Consider the following 24941-nt stretch of genomic DNA (forward strand, 5'->3'; position numbering starts at 1 on the left):
TTCCTCACATATATATATATATATATATATATATATATATATAGCATGATAATGCTAAATTTTAATGTATGTGTCTAGAGAATAAAACAATTTCTTCTGAAAAAATTGTTGATTCTTCTTTATAATATTTCAATCTTGGTGACTTAAATTTACATAATGTCCTGTTTTCTTGATTGTTCTTGTCACTTATCTCTGTTTTGGATAAAACTTTATCCATTCTTTAACCAACTATGAGTCATCTGAGTCATTCAGATTGACAGTATTGCCTTGCTACATATCCTCTGACATCAAAAATAAAGATATACAAGCATCTCAACTGTAAAAGTGTAGTTCAAGTTAAGATTGACATGAAACATCCTGTGCCTATTCACTGTGCTTAAATATAAGATTGTGACTCACAGTATTATTCCAGAAAGAATAGTAATTTATTAGAAGTTCATGAGTTAAAAAGGATAGATAAGCATCTGATTTAAGAAAAAATAGTTAAAATGTCTTTCTCGGTTACTTTCTCATTGCTGGTACAAAATGCACAACACCCATAAGTTCAAAAAGGAGGAGCTTACTTTGGTTTAACATTTGTAAATTTCAGCCTCTCGGTTGGCTGGTTCCAAGGCAGACTAACATAGCAGAGGGGCACACAGAGAAAGTAATTCACAGGACAGCAGGCAGGAAGCAGGAAGCCATCAAGAGAGCAGAAGGGTTACCCCTCCAGACCAAGCCCACCGTGACCCACATTTACCCATTTGGCTTCATCTCGCAACATCACACCCAACTACAGCCCCATCAGTGAACTAATCCTGTAACACATAACTGTGATCTAATAACTTCCTGAAAGCCCCACCTGTGAGTGAAACATTTTGATAATACAAGGTAAATTTATACAGTAAGCCTTCAGACAACCTTGCTAAATTGCTAAGCTTCTCCCACTTGCCTGGAAATTTCAGTCCTTCTGCCTCACACTTGAGGAATGCTGGGATTAAAGGACTTTGCAACGATGCCCAGTCCAAGATTATTCTTAGTTATCAGATTTATAGACAAGCAGAGCTCATGACACTGACTTTAGCAACTGAGTCTTCCCACCTCCCAAACTCAGGCCATGTGGTCAAGGACTTTGACCGCAAATAAAGACACTTTGTAAACAAAGACACTTTGTAAATTATATAGGAAGAACATGACATTTTTGATATTCCAAAGATTCAGAGGTCATCTCCCAGAACCCTTCTCTAGAACGTGCATTTTGATTTCCTGCTGAGTCAACCCTTCACTGTGTGCATGAGTAAATCTGAGTAATCTTCATGGAAAAAGCAACAAACAAACAACCAAACTGATGCTTCAAAACAAATTTGTATGCAAATGACATGAAACATTTAAGGGAGGTTAGACTTAGGTGTTTGACAAGGATAAACTGTTAAAGAAAGAAATTTAGTAATGAAATTTCTTTGTATATCTCAATGGCACAGAATTCAAAACACATGGAAGCTTAACAAATGCTTATACAGGACTATACTGATGACTGAGAGGATGGGCCTTTCCGTCAGGTGCTTTCTCTGGTCCAATTTTCAGACCAATTTAATTCTTTAACTGCAACCTCTCCCACTCCATGTGATTAATTATTTTTAATTTAATAAACTTAATTATATTTAGTATTAATTATATTATTTTGTATTTAATGTTAATTGATTTCAACATTTATTTGTTATGATTCACTTCTTTACTATATGCAACATTGTTTTCCAAGCTTTCTCTGTTGTTTACCAAGAGATATATCTAAACATTTAATTTTATACATGTCCCTTCCCTTTAGTTTTGTGATTTTACGTTGTATCTTTCTGAAGTAAGATAGAAATAAAGGCAGAATGGATGCAAGAATAATCATGGTTTAACAGTGGTACTTTCGAGAAGACTTCAGCTTCAGGAAGCAGTGGGACTCCCTAAGTCTGGTGCCCTAGGCTTTTTCTGCATCTTTTCTCCCAGGCCCTCACACTCAGATCCCTTAAAGCTACCATAAGTCTATACATTATCTTAGTTGATAAGGTAAAGTACAGAACTGATTTTAAAATAAATGGATTCAGAGAAGTGAAAAAAATATTTTTGGGAAAATCAAGTCACCTATCCTTATAAAAAAAAATGCAGCAGACTAGATCTGTGCCTTTCTCCTGTAAAATGGGCTCATAAAATGAGTCACTATCTATCCAGGATTGGGATATCCATTTTCTTTTGTAAACTAAGCCAAAATTTTCTACAGAGTCAAAAATTCTACAGATTTCCACTACCAAAAACACATAAATATTCCCGTCCCACACTGCAATCACCTCTTTCCCTTTTATGGACTTCACTGAATCCAAATGTGTGCTTGTAAAATACTGCCTAATAAATCCCCATTCTACCTCCCACTGGTGAGGCCTTAAAACTCCTTCTGTGACGGAAATCAACAAGCCTGCAACTACCTCATGAATAGAGGAGAACAAGTTTTTTCACCTCTGCTTTGAGGGACTTGTTGGACCCTGTCTGGTGAGATTTGAAGACGAGATGTTTAGTAATATGAATTCAGAATTGTTATATATTTTTCTGGTGGATTGACCTTTTCATTATGCAGTGTCATTGTTTATTTTTAGTAATGTTTCTTGCCTTGAGTCTCCCTTATCTTTTCTTTTCTTTTTAAAAAATATTTAAAGAAAAAAAAAAAACAGAAAATGAGTAGAAATAATAATTTCAAAAAAACAGTAAGAAATCACTAGTTGATAATCATTAGTTGATAAATAGTTGCTCAAGTTACAAAAGTGAAGCATACGAAGTGGACATTCAAACAGCGAGACTGCAAACAGTTCTGTTCAACTATCCAACAAAAACTTAGTAATACGGTGATCAATCCTATACACTTAAACATACATGCAGTTATATCTTTTAGAGCACTTTCTTTTTTTTTTTTTTAACAATAGCAATTACACATTTTGGGTTTTATTACTCTTACATTTCTTATAACTTTTTACACTAGAGACACAATGTGATATTTATAAATATTATTCTTGTTTATCTCACTAATGAGGATAGCCTCAGGTTGTCTCCATTTATCTATGAAGGCCTCAAGATCTTCCTTTTTATAGCTGAGTAATATTCCATTATATAAAAATGCCACATCTTTTTCATGCACTTTGCAGTTGATGGGCATCTTGGTTGTTTCCAATATTGAGCTGCTATGAACATGGGTTCACATGTATCACTATGACATGACCTTTTCAGTTTTTCTGGGAAAATACCCAGGAGGGGAATAGCTGGGTTGAATGGAACTTCCAATCCTAGTCTTCTGAGAAATCTCCATACTGATTTCCATAGTGGCTATACCACTCTACACTCCCACCAACAATAGAGCAGTGTTCCTTTTTTCCCACAGCCTCACCAAACTTTATTATCAATTGATTTCTTGTTGGCAGTTATTCTTTCTAGAGTGAAATGAAATCTCAGGGCTGCTTTAATTTGCATTTCTCAAATGGCCAGTGATGGTGAACATTTCTTCATGTATTTATTTGCCATTTGTATATCTTCATCTGAGAACTGTGTGTTCATCTCAGATGCCCATTTTTGGAGAGGGTCTTTGAATTTGGGGGGCTTGATATTTTTCAATTCTTTATATGCCCTGGATAGAAGTTCTTTGTCTGCAGGGTTGCTGGCTAAAATTCTTTCCAACTCTGTGGGTTTTCTTTTCACTCTGTTGGTTATTTCTTTTGAAGTGTAGAAACTTTTCAATAATATGGGATCCCAGTTGTTGATTCTTTGAAGTGTTTCCCATGCAGTTTGCATTTTGTTCATGAATTTTCTGCCTACTCCTATGTCTCCAAGACTTCTACCTACCTTATCTTCCAGTAGATTTAGTGTTTCTGTTTTAATATTTAGGTCTATGAACCATTTAGACTTTAGTTTTGTGCATGGTAATAGGCATGGATCTAGTTTCAGTCTTTGGCATGTGGAAAGCCAGTTTTTCCAACATTATTTAATAAAGAGGCTCTCCTTTTTCCAGTGAACATGTTTAGCCCTTTTGTCAAATATCAGGTGGCTGAGTGTCTTTGTAGTTGTGCTTGCATCTTCTAATCTGTTCATATTTTCTTATTTAAGAGAATGTCATCTTTTTTAAAATTAAGGAAAAATTTATAGATATTAGAATCTATAGATTTCCACTGTATAATTTTGAGAATTTGATAAAATTAGTGTCTATATTACCAATACTAGATTTAAGATACTTATGTCTGTTACCCCTTTAAACAACTTCTCATAGTAACAGTCATAAACTAAGTTTTTTCTTGCTTTGAAATTGCATGAAAATGGAATTATATTATGTATCTTTATATTTTTTGCAGCTGGTTTCTTTTGCTTTACATGCTGTTTTCAAAACTTGTCTATGCTGTTTCATGTGTCATGAGTTTGTTTTTATGCTGATGCATCAATATTATATCATACAAATATATAGTAACTTGTTCATGCTCCTGATATACGTTTTTCAGATTTTGACTATTAGGAAGAATAACACTCATAAAATTAATAGCAACATTTTTTTTTTAGCAAATTTTTTTTTTCTTGGAAAAAATGCCTAAAGGTGGAATTGCTAGATCTTAACTTTGGCTTATGCTTAATATTTTATAATACTGCCAAACTGTTTCCTTCTTGCATTTCCTTTCAGCCTGATACTATTTTACTTCTGTTTGAAAAAATTCCCACTATTATTTGTATTTTATGTATCTGCCCAGATTTCTTCAGCTTTCATTGACCCAAATCATCTTTGTTTCACTTTGATGTCTAATTAATGTTCTCATCAAATAGGCAAATTTCTTTCAGCTGTATAAGAGTTCATGTTGTTGTTGTCTGGATTTTATTATTTATTTTCATAAGACACTGTTATTTTAACTTTTTTGGCTTGTGCAGGAAATATACCTTTTACTAGTTATTTTTATAATTTTAATTTCATCTATATTTTTCAATACTTGACTGTAGTTTCAAAACTCCTTTCTAGATATACCTTTCCTTTATTAATTTTATTATGTATTCCTGGTATTTTTGATTCTGTGATTTATTTGGTCAGTTTGTTGATGGCTCAGAATATTATGCTCCTCAGTTTCAAGTCCACTTCCCTTTGTATTTTCTACCTGATCCCCAATTCTTTCTATTCAGTCTTAATTTTATATCCTAGTTTACTAATTTCCCTTTTTGAAAGAATCTGGTTTCCTATTAAACCTATGAGCATAGTTCTTAATTCCTGTTACAAGAATTTTTCTTGTAGAATTTTGTATTCTTAATGTCATATTTTGGTATAATTCTTTTTTTATCAGTTTTCCTACATACATTAATCAAAGTGATTTTACTGTCCATGTCTTATAATTCCAATCTATAAATTGCTTGAGGCTGTATTTCTGTAGCTTCTTCTTCATTATTGTTTATTACTTTTTGATTCTATTACCTAGGATACCTGAAAATTTTTATTACATTATAAGTATGGTTTAAAAACTAAGAATTTTATTAGCATTACTTTTATCCCCAAAGAATGCTACATTTTTTAAAATTTTATTTTATTTTATTTTTGAGACAGTGTCTTGCTATGCAGTTCAGGCTGACCATAAGCTCACTTTGTATCCTAGGCTGTTCTCAAACATGCAACAATCCTCCTGCCTCAGCCTCCTGAGTACTGGGTAGACTTATTCTCAAAGTAAGTTAGAGTTGGATCACTAAATACATTTTAGTCCTCCTCAAACTCTTTTAGCTTTCCCACAGCTGGAGGGTGGCACTTCCGTTATCACCCTGACTTTAGGATTAATTAACTGGAGTTCTCCTTCTGTAGACCCTCAACTCTTGCTTTCTAAACCACTTCTTACGTGCTAGCTTTTTCACTTCATGAGTTTTACTTTCTGATTGATCTTTTGCCTGTTATCCAGCACAGCTTAGGAAGGAAATACTGAATTAGGAAAAGCATTCAGTATTAAGCTTCCTTTTCTGTATTTCCTCTGTCAGCAAAATTGCAGTTCTCTCTACTCTTTCAATCTACAGAGCTTTGCGTGCTCAACTATGTCAGGGCTGGAATAACATTGAGCTATCACTTTCTACATAAGCTTACTGCCTTCCCATTAGGAGGGAAGAGGTAGGTTTTAAAATCCAATGTTCCCCCTTCTTCCAGGTTTTTGTTTCTTCTGTTCTGCATTTATGGTCTGTTTTCTGATGTTTCAAAATCACTTTGTGCAAAATCACTTTGTTTTACTCATATTTTACAGTTAATCTTGGAAAGATAGTATGAGAGTAACTACTTTATTAAAATGGAATGGAAGTCAGGCATAGTTTCACATAATGTGAACCCAGCTCTGGGGACCTGAGTAGTACCCTTGCTATGAGTTGGAGGCCAGTGTGGGCGACATAGTGAAGAGTTAAAACATTCAGGAAACCCCTCTTGCCTTGTCACTCAGTCAGAACAACCAGATGTTCTGACTTGATAGGGAAGTTGTGATCCTACGTCCCCCAAAATAAGACCACCATGAATTATCGACCCTGCCAGGCAGGATATGAGTTTTCAAAAACATCAAGCCACCTGCAGTAGATAGCTCACCCACCAGTAAGCAAAGGACTAACCCTAACCCTAACCCTAACCCTATTAACCAATGCCATCTGCTTCTGCAACCAATGCTTGCTTTGCGGTTTTTGGCTATATATACTCTGTACTCCCTTACCCGGGTCTCTCTCCCCTCTCTCTACCGGAGTGCGCAGTTGGAGAGTCCCTCACATGCGTGGTCAATAAAATCCCTTGATTTGTCATGAGAGCTGGTCCCTTGGGGTCTTCTTTGCGATGGTGATCTTACAATAGTGAGTTCAAGATTAGCTTAGAATGCTTGGTAAAATTCTGTCTCAAAAAACAGAAACAACAGCAACAACAAAAAACCAGAATGCAGAAATCTAGTGCAGTACAGTGCTGCCTTTAACCTCCAAACCTAGAAAGATCCTTAGTTACCCTCGCTTTTTGAGGGCTCAGTTTTCAGTTTACATATATACTGCCAGTGGTGAGCCCCATTTGCTCTCCATTTCTCTTGTTTTGCGACCATGAGAACCTTTCTCATGCCTCTTTTAGTTTAAATCAAGTCAGACAGCTGTTGATCAACTGCCAACAAATAAATTCCTCTTTAGTACAAGTGTCTTTGAAATTTCACAGACCCTTTTTTTTCTCAATTTACTATTTTCCATCAATCTCCATTAATGGCTTTCAGACATCCAAATTTTAAAATGTGTCATCCTAGATTAATTCATTTTTCTTTAGTTGTAGAATATTTTGACCTAAGTATTTCTACAGTGACAGATTACCATTCTGGAAATGCAGTCTGCATTATAACTTCCATTTAATAACTTCCTGGCTTCTCAGCCAAGATCAGCTTCCCTCCTTCCTCTGCCACACTGACATGGAGCCCCTCCGTGGACTGAGTGTCTAAGTGCCTGACATTTATGATCTTTTCTGGAGGTCCTTCTTTTCTGTTCCTGTACATGTGGACACATCCATCACAGTCCTGATAGAGCTGAATTGAAGCAATAGAGTTCCTTGATTGTGGTCCACCACTGTCTCTGAATCTCTGAGAGGAAAGACCATTACACTGATAATTTGCCCATAGAAACTTGCTTAATTTCTGGTGTAGAATTTGCTCAATAAATATCTGTCAAATATTTATGTAAATAATTACATGATGAGAGTCAACTTTGCTCAGTCTACTCTTGTACAATTTTATTAAATATTCTAATCATGATTTCTAGTATTTTTTTTTCAAAATTGCTCTTCATTTACTGATAATTTACATAATCTGTATATGAATAGACACTTTTTATCCATGGACTCACCAGAATTGAATCACTGTGAAGGCCAGAATTTTGATACACCATCATAAAAGATTCCCCAAAACAAAATAAAAGTCCTGATGCCTTTATCCATTTTGGAACTGAGATTGAAACTGAACCTATCACTAAGTATAGTAAAGTGAACTTAACTTGAAAATATTTCACCCAACAAGTAAATTGTTAACTAGTATCAAGAATACCAAGTATAATATTCCTTCATGCAAAGATGATTAGGATCTGGAAGGTGATATGAAAATGCAAGATAGTACAAAATGCAGACCAAAAGGGACTTGAAAAAGCATAACTTTTTTTTTTTTTTTTTTTTTTTTTTTTTTTTTTTTTTTTTTTTTTTTGGTACCAAGGATTGAACTCATAACCTAGTGCTTGCCAGGCAGGCACTTATGCTGCTGTGGTAAATCCCCAGCTCTTACTAAGTAAAACTCTAACATGGAGGTTCACATACATTCTAAATCCAAGTATTGAGTTCAGTCACCCAAGTATTGTAATCCTCTTTCTAGTTTTCCTCACAATCCAAAAGGTTATGGGTTTTTAATCCCATCAGATGTCATTGGAATCCTAGCAAGTTAATTTCAAACTACCATCATCACTCCAACCCACGACAAGAATAAAGACACCTAGACATGTTCCAAGTTATGGGCAACCAAGAGATCCTAAATCCAATTCCTGTGAGGACATACAGACAAAGACCTCAATCCTAGGCCTCTCCCAGCATTTATTATCTTGTGAATAAAGGGGGGTGGCTCAGGGATGAACTATAGTGAGGATGTCAAGATTATTCAGTAACTTGAGCTGGCTGGCTGGCCAGGTGCAAGAATGGCATCTCTGTAATTTGCAGAGATAAAGATATGCAGAAGGATCAATTTACATAACCCAATTAAGGTAACAGTGGAATTGTTTTTGGAGGCTATCACTTTGGTTTCTGATATGCAAACTCTTGTGCCCTGGGGAGTCATAGCCTCTTATCTTGAGGTTCATACTCAGTTGACATTCCTGGAGCTATTTGCTCTAACATCTCGCCAGCTCAGTCTTGTATTGTGGAGAACATGGTGAGGAAACAGGACTGTCTGATGGCTATAGACTTTGCACATTAGCACCTCGGTTAGCCTTATTTGCTATGGGTAGAGCCAAATGAAGAGAGAAGGAAATACCCTAGCCAGCCTTTTACATATCAGCATAAAGAAATGAGTCTCCAAGTAATCAAAGTCAGAACAATTGTTTTGGATTCAAAGGGAGTCACTGGAGTTGTCTCTGCCAACATACTCATATCCTTCTCCCTTATTAACTTCTATTTTCTTCAGTTTCTTTTGTTTAAACATTTCTTTGTTTTTTTGGAACTTTTTAATGAGATAGATGCTACCATGCTACTTTGTCAGTTTCTAAATCCAGTCCTTTAATTTTTATTTTTGTTTTGTAGTGAGAACTGACCCAAGGCTTTTGCGGTCAGCTATGTGCCCAATCTTTTACTTTCTTTTTATTTTTGAGACAGAGTCTCACTAAATTGCTAACTTGTACAGGCTTGGCTCCAACCTGTAATCCTTTTGTTTCAGCCTCCCAATACTGGGATTACATTTTGTACATAGAAATTTTGTACATAATCTCATAATGCACTTTGTATGTAATTCTTTCTTTGTATGTAATGCGCACTCTGTCCCTTCTTGAGAATAAATATTTAATTTCTTATGTGGACTTATATGTGAGCAGGTCTAGTTACTAAAAGTGAAATGAAAAATGGTCCACAATTAACTCATTAGTTATCATCAGGCATGTAGTCAGGATAAATTCTGGATGGGAACTAACGTCTTTCCATGACACTTATTTCGGTGGCTACTGAGTTCTTACTACCTTCTCAGTCTTTGTGGAGAATGACTGAAAGTGGCAGGGAAGCAACTATTTGCTTTTCTAAAAAAGGCAGCCATGTCAAATGATCTGATGTCTGAGTCTGGTCATTTTACAAAGGATTTAAATAATGTCTTACTATAATGGTAGAGACAGCTTGGTCACTGAAAGTAATGGGAATCATCCATTTCAAACTCCTGGTTCTATGTATGAGTAACTGAAGGTCAAAAATGTCAACTCCTTTCCCAATTCTTCCCACAGAGGAGAGTATACGATTTCATTCTTGCTATTGCTAGATTGCCACAGCTCTTATAAGGCCCCAAGTAACCCACAAAGTCAACTCTATAGGAGAAACAATAAGGATCCCAATCTATCTACAAAACAGACTTCAGTTCCAAAACCATATTTTATTCAATACCAACAAAATCTAGAAGGGGACAATATTGTCTCCTTAGTTAAAAAAATGAAAACTAGTCTCTTTAGTCCCCATGTGATGGAGTTTAATGATTTCCTGAAACACTATGAAAGTGGAAAACCTTGGGAAGCCCAGAGGAGACGCGTGTGCAGCCACTTTGGCATACTAATTATCACGTCAGTCAGCACTGAGCCCCAGGTGTTGCTATTGTCACGCCAGATGAAACACATCCTTTTTCCTAGCAGACTCCTTTCATGGGGCCAGATGGGTTGTAATTAATGCAGTAGTGGCTGCACACAAGCCAGCTTCCTTTTATTCCTGAGAGCCTGAGTCCATTTGGAATATATTTAATGAGTCTATTCATGGCAACTACCATTTACATTCAATCTAAGGGGAAACACTGACAGAGTTTTTAATACTTAGAGAGTGATAAACTCAATGATCTCCACTTTTAGACTCATCAAGTTTAAGAAGTGTTTGTTTTAAAGAGCAATGATTTTTCAAGTACACAACCTTTAAAGTCGTACTAGGCTTCATCCTTTTTCTGTATGGACAGAATCACAATTGTATTTAAAATATTCATGTGTTAGTTAAGTGCTCACCTGGCCGGATAGGCAAAGGCATGTGAATCAGTCTTAGTTGATGATGGGCAAGTAAGTGCTGGGTGAGTGGGGATTTGGGAATGCAATTGCTTTGGACCAAAAGAATGTTATGGTTTAAATCTACAATGTTCCTCAAAATACATGTGTCCAAAGATTGGGCCTTTGGAAGGTGACTGGAGCCAGTTTCTTCATCCATGTCTAATTCACTGAAGAGTTTAGAGGTGAGTGTGCTGTTGGGAGGTAGTGTCTGTTAAGATATGGGTCTCTGACAAGGAAAGATATGCCACACTCTTTCTCCTCCCTTCTTTCCCTGCATCCTGGACTCCAGGTTGTGAGCAGCTTTCTTCTCTCATGCCTTTTCTTCACAGAATTTAGGTGGCAATCCACTGAACTCCCTAAAAACATAACCCAAAATAAATTTCTCTTCCTTAAATTGTGGTGGTGAACATTTTGTCCTTAGCAATGAGAAAGTAACCAAACCAGAGAATAAGCTTCAGCTGGTTCATAAATTTGGCATTTTCTTTTTACTTCATGAATTATAGACAACAGTGCCAAAGTAGAAGTGATTATTTTGAATTTACAAGGATTAAAATCCCCATGAAAAGAATGGCAGAGAATACAATGGATGGAGACAGAGATCAACTTTGCATGTGCTACATCTAGCTCTGTGTTGTCTACTGGGATAAAGAACTCAGATCTTGGGGCTGGGGGTTTAGCTCAGCGGCATAAGCACCTGCCTTGAAAGCAGGCAGTCGTGAGTTTGATCCCTGGTACTGATAAAAAGGAAAAAGACAAAAAAAAAAAATAGAACTCAGATCTTTCTTTGATTAAATGACTCCTTAATGATCCCGCAAACCCTCCAAGTGTCTAGAGCCTTGCTTACAAATTTTATGTGAATGTTGTAAAAAAGTGATTTTTATTGGTTACCTTTGCTGATATATGGTGAAATTGCCTCTTGTCATAAAGCTACAGATGGAAAACTCCAGCCTTTCAGTTTCACCTGGGAACACCCACTCTCCACATCTCCTCACTAAAGTTTTTGAGTAAAGTTAAATGACTGAACTACTAAAGAGCTCAAGAAAAGTTTCATATTACTGAATCCATATTCATTTGAAATCACACAACAGAAATTTTGTCTTCTTAATTCTACACAATGCAGATTTCTTCAGAATTTTTCATGAAACTTTTCCCTACATCTTCTTTCCCTCCGAACTTTTCTTTTCTTTTCTTTTATGATTTCTCTGTCCCTGTCTCAGGAGGACCTATTATTTCTCTTTTTCAAAGTATCACACTAACCCAGAGCTGCCCTTTCTACCACTACTCTGTATTAAGGTTTGATTTGGTTATTTGATTATTTTTAAAATTCTATTAGTTTTACTAAAAGGAAATTAGAGGGACATGATAACTGTTTTCAGTTAGTCATAAGGAATAATTTTGTATATTCATATGTTGGCCTGCTTGGGGGCCCAAGAGAGATGTTTGAGGGTGGGGCCTCAAGGTTTAAGAACACACATGTGCAAGACATCAGCAACAACAGCAGGCAGCATGGAGCAGAGCAGAGCACAATAGTGCAAAATCCAGAGCCAGAGCCAGAGCAAGAGGCACCTACGTGTTTACTGTACAGCTCTTAGGCAGGTTTCTAGCTCATATTTACAGTCTCTTGCAGTGCAGTAAGCAGTGCATGGTGTTTACCCGTGCTAAGTTTCGGTTACATATCTGTATCTCACTGTGTGCCTGTGCTGGACAAGCAGGGTCATGTGTTCAGGTGTCTTAAGATGTCCCTGAGCTTTGAAACAGTCTGACTGGTCCCGTACAATGTATTAATATGCATTTGTCCTAAAAGCAACTTTCTATGTGCTTCCGTAATTTAAATTTTCACTTGGAGGGGCTGAAACATTTAGGAATGGTTCCTAAAACAGTAGAATCTCAGAAGATTCTCATGTGTCAGTGTTGCTTAGCAGAAAACTCAGACAGCCCTGAAGGGATGTGCACTTGTTAATATCTGATTCTTACTGCTTTTCCATTTCTGAACATAAATAATAACACTGTGGTCATTATATGACATCAAAGCTGAATCAAATTATGTGGCCTCGCTGACAGAATAAAAATGTTATAGAAGAACTTGGTGTTGATATTTTTCTATGGAGACAATGATAGATCTTACTTTGTAGATTATGTTTTGAACAAAAGCTAGATCTTAATTTGGAATCTATATTTATAGTTTTTGTTGAATTTTAATTTCTCTATATATTTCATTATTAATTAAGGAAATGAGCATGTTATTCCAGGTAATGATAATGACAGCATTAAATAGCATGTTAAAGACTAACTTCATACTCACCTTCCAAATAAATTCCTCACAAGGTGAACTGATTCCCTGATGCCTTTTTACCAACACACCAAATATTCAGCAGTTTCATGATGACTCATCTTGAAGTACCTCTTTTTGGAAGTGAAGTTAGGTATAGATGTTTCAAGTGAGAGAAAGCAAATGAAAGATCTTCAGCAGTATAGTTTAGAACACAACTGACAGTCATTAACCTAAATGAATCCTCACCAGGCCACAGAAACATTAAGCTCATGGTCAGGAAGCTTCCCACTGAGATCCAGAGTCCATGCAACTGTGTGACATGAGGATCTGTTACAATTGTTGGTTTTCCCTAACAGATTGAGATTTTATGTTTCAGAATCAATATCAAAATTCTGCTGATTGTCCTAAATAGAAAAAATATATTTGCTGCGTTTTGCTATTTTCTAGAAATAATAGACAATCTAATAGGTGCATAAAAATAATTAAATGTTCCCCATGTTTATTAACCTATACAAGAAAGAGCACTCCAGTTTCTTCATAGAATTCTTTGACTTTCCTCTTACCTAGGTGATAATTTGTCTTTCCTACTGTTATTTTGTTATGAAATAAAGTTGATCTCTATTTGAAGAATGTGTGTCACTCTACAAAATAATTTTTGATATAAATTATCCCTAACACAAATACCATATTGGTCTGTGGTAATGTCAACATTCTTACCGTGCATAGCATGTATTTCTCACTCAAGTCACATACAATGAAGTGTTATAAAGAAAAACAGATTTAAATATGAAAACAATTTACTATTTTATACTTATTTCTGAAAAGATACATTTCATTTATAGTGAAGTGCTCTCTGTACAAACACTTTAACACTATGTATTTATTTTCATATCTTAGAAAAATAGAAAGGCTTTGTAAAATAATTTTTGCCAGAAATAGTTTTCTAATAAATAAATCTATGTTGCATAATATCATAAATTCAAACGTATTTTAAAAATTGTTTATCTGTGCAAAGAATTAGATGGAACACTTTCAATGATAGATCTCAGAAATAACCACCATGTATATGTATATTTTTTTCTTTAATAAGGTCTTGCTATATAGATCAGGCTAATACTGAACTCATTCTGCAGTCCAGGCTGGCCTATAGGTTCCAGCCAATCTACCTCAGCCTTTTAAGTTTTAGAGGACTGTGAGATCATGCCAGGCTAAATAAATACATTGCAATATTTTTTTTGCTAGTAGACGTTCATAGTGCATGACTAAATTATGAAATCCATAATGATTTCATCACACTGGGGAATTGAAACATGTACATAATGCATCTTATGGTTTTTTATTCCCCCTTGCCTTCACCTCTCTCTGTTTCTTTCATCTCTTGGTCCTCTTATCTTTTGAAAAACAAAACTTCTCCCTGTTATTATATTATTAAATCTATTATGTCGTTATAACTTTACTTTGCTCTTTTATTCATATTTTCAATTTTTCATATAAGAGACATCATGCAAGCTTGTGTGTCTGATTTATTTCACTTAATGTTGTAGACTCAAGATGCATCGATATTTCTGCAAATGACTAATTTGTTCTTCTTTATGGCAAAGAAGCGCCCCATTCTTTGCATAAATACCTTTTCTTTATTCTTCTTTTCTCATCTGCTGACTTAAAAGCTGCTTCTAAGGCATAGCTATGATGATTTGCTCTACTATAAACATGAGTATGAATGTGTATGAGTCAGGGTTTTACTAGAGAAAACAGGTATAACATGAGAAATACAAATGTATAAGAAATGACAAGATTGGCTTACAGTGGTCAGCCACGGACTCAGATGAGGAAGCGTGCAGAGTGTCTACATGCTGGAGGCTGAAGGATTCAAACCAAGGTCTGGGGTTCACCCCAGAGTCTCATGCAAGTCTGCACCAGGAGGCTGATGGGTCTGCGGGCTAAAGGCTCTATGATGAAAGGCTGGAGACCCTATGCTGGACAGCTGAAGAGTCTACACTGGAAGCCAGGAGACAGGTCCAAACCAAAGACGAAGACTGGAGCTTCTCCAAATAATGGAATACATTTGTTCTTCCTCCTTCCCTTTCATACCTTGAGGTGATGAACCACCCTAGGGTGGGTCTTCTACACCCTGGGAGTAGAGTTGGTAAACCCTTTTAATTAGCTTCTAAATGTCTTAAGTTCACAGAATCAATCAACCACTACAGCTTGTATCACTGTAGTATGATGTTGTTGTCTTGGGATGATAGCTAAAAGGCTATCTGTGTGCAGTGAAATTCCTAATTTTAATGTTTTAAGAAATCTCCTTATCAATTTCCATAGTGGTTGTACTCATCTATATACCTATCAACAATGTAGAAGTATTCTTTTTTTCCTTGCATATTGATCAGCATTTGCTATTATTTGATTTCTTGACGAGAGCTATTTTTTTGGAGTAAGATGGAATTTTTGTGTTGTTTTAATTTGCATTTCTCTAATGGCCAGAGATGCTGCACATTTTTTCATGTGTTTATTAGAGATTTGTACTTCTGGAAAGTGTTGTTCATCTCAATAGCTTATTTCTTAATTTGGTCTTTTTTTTTTTAGGGAAGTCTAACTTTTTTTGAGACCTTCACACTCTGTATTTTAGTCCTCTGTCTCAAATGTAGCTGGCAATTTTTGATTCCCAATCTGTAGGTTATTCTTTTCATTCTGTTGTTTATTTTGTTGTATAAAAACTTCTTAATTTGATATAATCTCATCTGTTATTTCTTGCATCATTGATGCTCCGGGTACAGAGTCCTTATTTATGCCTGTGACTTCAATGGTTTTACCTATTTTATCTTTTTCAGATTGTTTCTGTCTTGATGTGAAGATCTTGGATTTATCTTGATTTCAGTTTAGTATATGTTGAAAGAATGTACCCAGCTTCAATTTTTCTATATGTGTACAGTCAGTTTTTCCAACACTATTTTCTAAAAATGTCTTTATAGAAATGTCTTTTCTTCAAACACATGGTTTTGGCTCATTGGTCAAGGATCAGAAGGCTGAGTGTGGCTGATATTGCTTCCACACTCTCTATTCTGTTCTATTGATTCATACATCTGTGTTTTGTGCAAGTGCAATGCTGTTTTTATCACTGCAGCTTTGTGATATAAGTTGAACTCCAGGAGCATGTACCTCATACATTGTTCTTATTATCCAAAGTTGTTTTTTGGGTTTTCGTGCCTGGACCAGCAAGTAGACCAGCGGTTTCCTGCCTGAACCAGCAAGTGTGGCCTAGGCATGGAGTCCTGCCCTGTCTAGGGGAGCTCTCTTCCTTGCCTGGGGACCAGCCCACGGTTTCCTGCTGGGACCAGCAAGTCGAGTAGGCACAGAATCCTGCCCCAGTCTGGGGGAGCTCTCTTTCTCACCTGGGGGCCAGGCTGTGGTTCCCTGCTGGGCCCAGCTAGTGGGGCCACCGAGCAGAACCAGTCTCAGTCTGGGAGAACTCTCTTCCTCACTTGGAACAACACTTGAACCTCGAAAACATAGTTAAATGACAAAATGAAAGACCAAAATGCAACATCAAAATCCAGCCCATCCCAAGAAAGCCTAGGAACCATGTACATAGACGAAAACACATGCCACATACCTGAAATAATTGTAACTGAAATAAAGAAGCAACCCTGGGAAGCCTTAAAGGAACTCAAACTAGAAATAATCTCTCCAATAAAAGAAGAAATGATAAAAGAAATGAAGGAGATGCTGAACATATCTAAAGAAAACACAGTTAAAAAACTGGAGGGCCTAAACAAAAAGAATCCCTGGATGAACAATATAAGAAACAAAGAGAATACATAAAGCAGATGCAAAGAGATATACAGGATATCAAAAACTCCACTGAAAATTATAAAAACCGCCTCAATGAATGTGAAGATAGAATCTCAGACCTCGAAGACAAGATTGCAGCCAGTGAACAGGAAAGGAAAGATCTTTTAAAAATAACAAGAAATCAGGAAATAACAATTCAACACCTGGAGGATGACACAAAGCGGAACAACATAAGGTTGATAGGGATAAATGAAAAAGAAGGGGACAACATAAAGTATATCAAGAGGATATTTAGAGAAGTAATAGCTGACAATTTCCCAAACATGAGATTGGAAACTGATACCAAGATCAATGAAGCATATAGAACTCCAAATAGCCATAAATAAAATAAATCTACACCCAGACATATAATAATGACCATCCCAGAAATTGAACAAAAGAATAGAATATTAAAAGCTGTCAGAGAGAAAAGACAGATCATCTATAAAGGAAAACCTATCAGAATCACAGCAGACTTCTCAGCACAAACAACAAAGTCCAGAAGAGCATGGAATGAAGTATTTCAGATCCTAAAGGAACATGATTTCCAACCTAGGTTGATGTACCTTGCAAAACTGTCCTTTAAAATTGATGGAGAAATAAGATATTTCCATGACAAAGAACAGCTGATAAACTACATGATCACCAAACCAACCCTCCAAAGAATACTGAAAGACAACCTAGATACATTTAGGAAAAAAACCACTAAACAAAGCATACAATTAAACCGAACAGAAAGATAAAGATGGAACAGCAGAAAGATAACATGTCAACAATAAACCAATATATAACAGTTATAACCATTAATGTAAATGGTCTCAATGCACCAATTAAAAGAAACAGACTGACAGACTGGATCAAAAAACAAAATCCAACCATATGTTGTCTACAAGAAACCCATCTAACCCAAAAGGATACTCACAGACTAAAAGTCAAAGAATGGAAATAATACTTCATGCAACAGGAACCCAAAAAAAGCAGGGGTAGCTATTCTGTTTGCAGACAATCTGAATTTCAAGCCAATAGTGATCAGAAGGGATTAAGAAGGTCCCTACATAATGGTTAGGGGAAAACTTCAAGAGGAAGAGATAACTATCTTAAATATATATGCACCAAACTCCAGAGCACACAGTTATATAAAACAAGTACTAACAGAAATGAAAAACCAAATTAGCAGTAACACAATTCTAACAGGAGATCTTAACGCACCATTGACACCAATGGACAGATCAACCAGAGAGAAAGTCAGCAAAGAAATAAAAGAACTGAATTGCACCTGTGAACAAATGGACTTAATAGACATATACAGAGTATACCACCCAACAACAGAATATACATTCTTCTCAGCAGTACAAGTGTCATTCTCTAAAGTAGACAATGCATTAATTCACAGAACATATTTAAATAAATGCAAAAGGGTCAAATTATCCCTTGCATGCTATGAGACTATAGTGCTATGAAATTATAAATTAATGATAAAAGATACTGCAAAAATCCCACAAACACATGGAGACTGAATAGTGCACTCTTGAGTAATCAGTGGGTCACAGAGGAAATTAAAGAAGAAATTAAACAATACCTAAAAACAAATGAAAACACAAATACAACTTGCCAGAATCTGTGGGATACAATCAAAGCTGTCCTCAGAGGAAAATTTATTGCACTGAGTTCCCACATTAGGAAAACAGAACGAATACAAATAAATAACCTGATGTTACACCTCAAACATCTAGAAAAAGAAGAGTAAGTCAAGCCCAAAGCCAAAAGAAGAGAGGAAATCATAAAAATCAGAGCAGAAATCAGTGCACTAGAGACCAAAAAAATCCAAAAAATCAAGGAATCAAAGAGTTGGTTCTTTGAAAGAATAAATAAAATCAACCTTATTGCCAACCTTATTTTAAAAAGGGAAGAAAAAGCACAAATTCATGCAATAAGGAATGAAAGAGGCAAAATTACTACAGACCTTATTGAAATACAGAAGATCATCAACATCTATTTCAAAAACCTATACTCTTAAATGTTTGATAACACAGAGGAAATAGACAGATTCCTAGAAGCATACGAAGTACCAAACCAGGTCAGGAAGATATAAAAGTACTGAATAACCTAATTTCTATTAATGAAATTGAAAACATAATTAAATCTTTACCTACAAAGAAGAGCCCAGGCCCAGACGGATTCATTGCAGAATTCTACAAGAAATACAAAGAAGACCTAATGCCAACACTCCTCAAACTCTTCAATGAAATTGAAAGGGAAGCAATCCTTCCTAAATCGTTCCTAGAAGCAAACATTATTCTGGTACCAAAACCAGAGAAGGACCCAACTGAAAAAGAGAACTACAGGCCAATCTCCCTAATGAACACAGATGCAAAAATCCTCAATAAAATATTGGCAAATAGGATGCAGCCAATCATCAAGAAAATCATACACTGACTAGTGGGATTCATCCCAGGCATGCAGGGATGGTTCAACATAAGTAAATCAATAAATGTAATCCATATCAATTAGCCAAAAGTAAGAATCCTATGATCATTTCTATGTATGCAGAATAAGGTCCAACATTCACTCATGATAACAACCTTACAGAAAATTGGAATAGATGGTCTTTACCTCAATATAATTAAGGCCATCTATGACAAACCAACAGCCAATATAATACTAAACTGCCAAAAATTGAAGGCCTTTACTTTAAAATTAGGCACAAGACAGGATGTCCCTTATCACCATTCCTATTTAATATAGTACTGGAAATACTGGCCAGAGCAATTAGACAAGAGAGAGAAATAAAAGGCATAAAGATAGGAAAAGAAGAAGTTAAATTATCATTATTTGCAGATCACATGATACTCTATATAGGAGACCCCCAAAACTCCATTGAAAGACTCCTAGATATAATAAATAAATTCAGTAATGTAGCTGGATACAGAATCAATACTCAAAAATCAATAGCATTCCTAAACACTAACAACAAATTCAAAGAGAGAGAAATAAGAGAGGTCACACCCTTCACACTAGCAACCAAAAATAAAAAAAATGAAATATTTAGGAATTGCTCTCACAAAAGAAATGAAAGACCTATACAGGGAAAATTATAGCACACTGAAAAATGAAATTGAAGATGATCTCAGAAAATAGAAAGACATCCCATGCTCATGGATAGGAAGAATAAATATTGTGAAAATGGCCATTATCCCAAAACTTTTATACAGATTCAATGCAATCCCAATAAAACTACCATCAACATACCTCATAGAACTCGAGAAATCACTCCTAAAATTCATCTGGAGCGAGAAGAGACCCAGAATAGCAAGGACAGTTCTAAGCAGCAAAGGTAAGGCAGGAGGTATCACAATCCCTGACTTGAAGTTATACTACAAGGCAACTGTAGTAAAATCAACATGGTACTGGGACCAAAACAGAGCCAAAGATCAGTGGAATAGATTAGAAGATAAAACCACAATTACAAACACACTCAACCACCTTATCTTTGATAAAAGGGCCAAACATGTTCACTGGAAGAAAGACAGTCTCTTTAATAAATGGTGTTAGTGGGGCTGGAGGTTTAGCTCAGCGGCATAAGCACCTGCCTTGCAAGCAGACAGTCTTGAGTTCGATCCCCGGTACTGATAAAAATGAAAAAGAAAGAAAAAGTGTTGGAAAAACTGGCTCTCCATTTGCCGAAAACTAAAACTAGAACCATGCCTCTCACCATGTACTAAAATAAAATCTAAATGGATCAAAGATCTAAATAATAAAACAGAAACACTAAATCTATTGGAAGACAAATTGGGTAAAAAACTTGAAGACATAGGAGTAGGTAAAGAATTCATGAACAGGACTCAAACCGCATGGGAAATACTTCCCAGGGTCAATAACTGGGATCACCTCTTATTAAAAAGCTTCTGCACGTCAAAAGAAATCTCCAGCATAGTGAAAAGAAAATCCACAAACTGGGAAAAAATCTTAGTGAACTGCCCCTCAGACAAAGGACTTCTGTCTAAAACATATAAAGAATTTAAAAAATCAGACCCCCAAAATTCAAAGATCCAATCCAAAAATGGGCATCTGAGATGAATAAAGAATTTTCAGATGAAGAAATACAAACGGCAAATAAATACATGAAAAAATGTTCGCCATCACTGGTCATTAGAGAAATACAAATTAAAACCACACTGAGATTTCATCTCACTCCTGGAAAGAATGGCCAAGATCAAGAAAACTGCCATCAACAAATACTGGAGAGGCTGTGGGGAAAAAGGAATTCTCCTGCACTCTTGGTGGGAGTGCAGACTAGTGCAATCATTGTGGAGGTCAGCCTGGAGATTTCTCAGAAAACTGGGACTGGAAGCCCCATTTGACCCAGCTATTCCACTTCTAGGCATATTCCCAGAAGAACTGAAAGCATCATACCACTGTGATATATGTGCACCCATGTTTATAGCAGCACAATTTGTAATAGCCAGATCTTGGAAACAACCTAAGTGTCCATCGACTGAGGAATGGATAAAAATGTTGTGGTATTTTTATACAATGTAGTACTATTCAGCTATAAAAATGATCACATTGAGATATTTATAAATAAATTGACGCAGCTTGAGACCATACTCATAAGTGAAATAAATCAAACTCACATGTATAAATACCAAATAGTTTCCTAGTGTAAGAAATGATAAGAATACATAAAAGTATGTGGTAATCATGATTCTCAATCATATTGGTTTGAATCCATATAATGTTGTCACTCATTAATTGCAATGGTTTTAACCTGGGTTGTTTGATGTTAGTATCGGTGATAGTAAGAATAGCTGTTCTGAAGAAAACAACACATCATAAAAGCTAGTGCTGATTTAATATCATCTTGTTTTGAAGCCCCATCAAGCTGTTGTACATCTGTTTCCACTAGTTTTAACATGTGGTATCTTACTATATTTTACTATATGTGATAGTATAAACAAATTTTTATAGGTGAAGAGATAATATAGAAACTGTTGTTCGTTTTCTGTTAACTGGTTCTAAATACCCTGTAACTTCTTCATTCTCTTGAATAGCTTCAGACTGTCTTGATATGCTTGATGCTATAGTATATGAAGTTATACTCGAATAATACCAGGAAGGAGGCACTATGGTGACTACTATTATGTTAGATTATCTGGGGATGAAACACAATGATGCTTAAATTGTTCGGTTCTGACCTGTGTTGTTCTAATACAATGTCCTCTTTTATTTCAATCTCCACCCTTTTTAAAATTAATCTATTTTTCTCTTACATTTTTTTTTCAATTAAGGGAAAACTAAATTTAAAAATAGTGGGATATATTACAACAACTTTTTTTGTTTTCCTATTAATCTGATATGAACCCCAGTATTGCTCTCCCCATCTTGTTCTGTCAGATTTTACTATATTCTATTTTGTTTGATAGTATCAAGTTTGAGGGTATAGGCAACCACTTTGAAGGCAATAAGATTTACTATCATGCCCATTATGGTTTGGCTATTATCTTCTTTTGAAATCCTGTAAGGTCTCCAGAGTAGGTTTTATTGGTCTTGTTCTGTACTGTTTGGATCAATTCTATTATACCTGATGATATAGGCAACTCTTTTTAAAAATAGCAAGAGACACAATGGTACCCATTTTTGATCACCTGATATTCTATTTTTGCATCATGTACTATGCCCATCCTTCTGTTCTAAACGACTGTTTTGTTTAGTCACGTTAGGTTTTATTCTTTTCAAAAAAAAGTAATAAGAACTGTGGAAGTAAAAAAAAAGTGTAACTGTTATTAAAAAGGGAGAAAAGGAAGGTGGTCTAAGGGATATAACTGCATGTATGTTTGAGTGTGTAGGATGGAAATCCACATTACTGAGCTTTTATTGGATCATTGAATCGCACTGTCTGCAATCACATTGTATGAATGTACACTTTATATGCTTTAATTTTATAATTTGGACAGCTGTTTCTAAGATGACAATATGTAACCTATTAACTAGTGATATCTTACTGTATTTTTTCTTGAAATTCTGTATTATTTGTACTCTTTTACTGCTTTGTTTTTTATTTCCTTCCTTTTTTCTCTTTAAATAAAAATAAATAAGTAAATAAATAAACAAATGTAATATATCCACCAAAAAAAAATAAACAGTTGTTTTTTGCTGTTCTGGTCTTTTATGGCTCCATATAAATTTTAGGACATTTTTCTCTAGTTGTGTAAGAAATGCTCTTGGCATTTTGACTGGAACTGCATTAAACCTATATGTCAGTTTTGGAAATATGGGCATTTTGATGATATTCATTCTGCCTGTCCAGAAACAGAATACTTTCCATTTTCTAATGTCTTCTTTGATCAGTTTTGTTTGTACAGACTATTATATTTTTTTTATTGTAGAGCTTATTTACATTCTTGATTAGGTTAATTCCTAAGTATTTAATCTTTTTGATCCATAATGAATGGTTATTATTAATTTCTTTATGTGAATTTATTATTGGTGTACAGAAACACTATTAATTTTTCTATGTTGATTTTTATACCCTACTACACTACTGAATGAGATATTAATTCTAAAAGTGTGGTAGAATTTTGGAGTCTTCTGTGTAGAAGACCATGTTATCTGCAAACAATAATAATTTAAGATTTTTTTTCTGTAAATATAACATTTATTTTTTTGTATTCCCTAATTTCTCTGGATAATGTTTCAAGTAATGTCAAAAATGGGTAATGACACTGGGCATCCTTCTCCGACTTCTGATTTTAGAGGAAAATCTATTGTATTTTCCCCATTTATAATACTGTGATTTTGGCAATAGGCTTGCCATAATTTCTTTTATCAGACTGAATAAAGGTCCTCTTGTATTTATTCTCTTCTGGGTTTTTTTAAATGAATTGATATCAGATTTTTGTCTATGGCTTTTCCACATCTATTGAGATGATTCTGTGATTTTGTCTTTTTTCTATTTATTTCTATTTTAATATTTAGATCTTTGAGCCAGTTTGACATTAGTTTTGACATTTGTTAATTTGTATGTGGGTAACCATCCTTGTATCACCGTAATAAAGTGTACTTAGCCATGAGCATGATCTTTTTGATAATTATTTTATTCTAAAAAGTGAAAAAGAGAAGAGGATAGAAATAATACAGAATTTCAAATAAAATCAGTAAGATATCAACACTAGTTAATATATTGCATATTATCATCTTAGAAGTAGTTGTTCAGGTTACAAGATCTAGGGATAAAAAATGATCATACAATCAAACAATGACAGCACAAACTATTCTTTTTGGTGAGCTAACAGAGATTAGTAGTGTAGTTATTTATCTTGCCCACATATACATGCAATATAGATACATGTGTACACATGCATACATGTAATCATTTCCTTTCTTCCATTTCTCCTTTCCCCATCCTAATTGTTTTTCTTTTGAACACTTTCTTTCCCTTTCACTATTATAATATCTACTGTACATTTTGGAGCTTATTAACTGCTCTTTCAGTTTATTATTGATCTTTCAGCTTATTATTTTTATTTATTTTTAGGGAGACAATATAAATTTGCAAATGTGAGTCTGATTTATTTCACTTATGAGGGTAGTCTCACTCCATTTACCTATAAAAACCTCAAGGTTATCCTTTTTTATATCTGAGTAATATTTTATTATATAAAAATATTGCATGTTTTTCATCCACACTGTGGTTGATGGGCATGTTGGTTGTTTCCATGATTAAGCTATTACAAATCATGCTGCTATGAACATGGGTGCACATATATCTCTGTGGTATGGCATTTTCAATTTTTCTTTGAAAATACACAGGAGGGAATAGCTGGACTGAATGGGACTTCCAATCCTATATTTTTGAGGAATGTCTATTCTGATTTCCATAGTGGTCACACCAGACTACACTCTCACCAGCAGTGTACAAGTGTTCCTTTTTCCCTACATCCCTGCCAACATTTATTATCTGTTAGTTTCTTGATGGCAGTCATTCTTTCTGGAGTGAGATGGAATCTCAGTGCTGTTTTAATTTGCATTTCCCAAATGACCAGTGATGGTGAACATTTATTCATGTATTTATTTACCA

This window comes from Cavia porcellus, unplaced genomic scaffold (assembly GCF_034190915.1).
Source record: "Cavia porcellus strain 051 isolate PalLab524CR breed Dunkin Hartley unplaced genomic scaffold, mCavPor4.1 scaffold_20, whole genome shotgun sequence".
Classification (NCBI taxonomy): Eukaryota; Metazoa; Chordata; class Mammalia; order Rodentia; family Caviidae; genus Cavia; species Cavia porcellus.